Source organism: Gavialis gangeticus, unplaced genomic scaffold (genome assembly GCF_001723915.1).
Source record: "Gavialis gangeticus isolate Ggan-Ray unplaced genomic scaffold, GavGan_comp1, whole genome shotgun sequence".
Lineage (NCBI taxonomy): Eukaryota > Metazoa > Chordata > Crocodylia > Gavialidae > Gavialis > Gavialis gangeticus.
The window spans coordinates 181,505,627-181,506,454 of record NW_017728992.1 but is presented as its reverse complement, the minus strand read 5'-3'; positions in this window follow the sequence as shown (position 1 = coordinate 181,506,454).

Below are 828 nucleotides of genomic sequence, written 5' to 3'. Positions count from 1 at the left end.
TCCACAACGTGTCATTAGCCCATGTTCAAATGGCTTATATTCCTCATGGCAGAGGACCTAGGTTTCCCTACACCAGGAGGAAAACCATTGCCTATGGGCCTTTTCTTTAGAAGGGGAAGTTGTCTTTGCTGCTCTGCTCACGCCACAGTTAAGTCAGCAGCTTCCCAGCCCAGAGGCCTTGGGCTTCTGCAACTTGGCAGTCCCTTCCTGCCAGCAGCAACATCTGGGCCTGGGCAAGCAGACAGGACAACTGCAAAAGCCCAACCTAGAAAGACAAAATTCTTTGGGTAAATCTGATATCTTTTATTAGAGCAACTAAAATAGTTGGAAAAATTATTTCTTGCAAGATTTCGGGACCTGAAAGCTTGCAAAAAAGAGTTTTCACAACTATTTTAGCTGGCCGAATAAAAGATATCAGATTTACGCAAACGCCTGTGCCCCTAGACCAATACAGCCCAGGAAGGGCACTAAGAGAGCGGGCGGAACATGATTAAGGCGACAAAAAAAGGTGCTGCGCATGCGTCATCATGACCACGCCTCAACGCAGGCCGCCGGAGAATGAGCACCCTACTGCGCATGCGCGCTTCAGCGACGGCTGTAGAGCCGTCCGTTTGTATACCTTTAATTATTTTCCTTCATTATTTTATCGCTGTCATTTCCCTATAAGGGAGTAGTCTGATTGCTTCGACAAGAAAAAAGAAAAGAAATAAAACGTGAAAAATTCCCGTGACCTTTCCACTGGCGGGAGGTCAAAGGTTACCAACAAAATGGCGCCCGCGGCTAAGGCAGGGCTCATTTGCGGCGTGGAGGCGGCGGGCGCCGGACGGG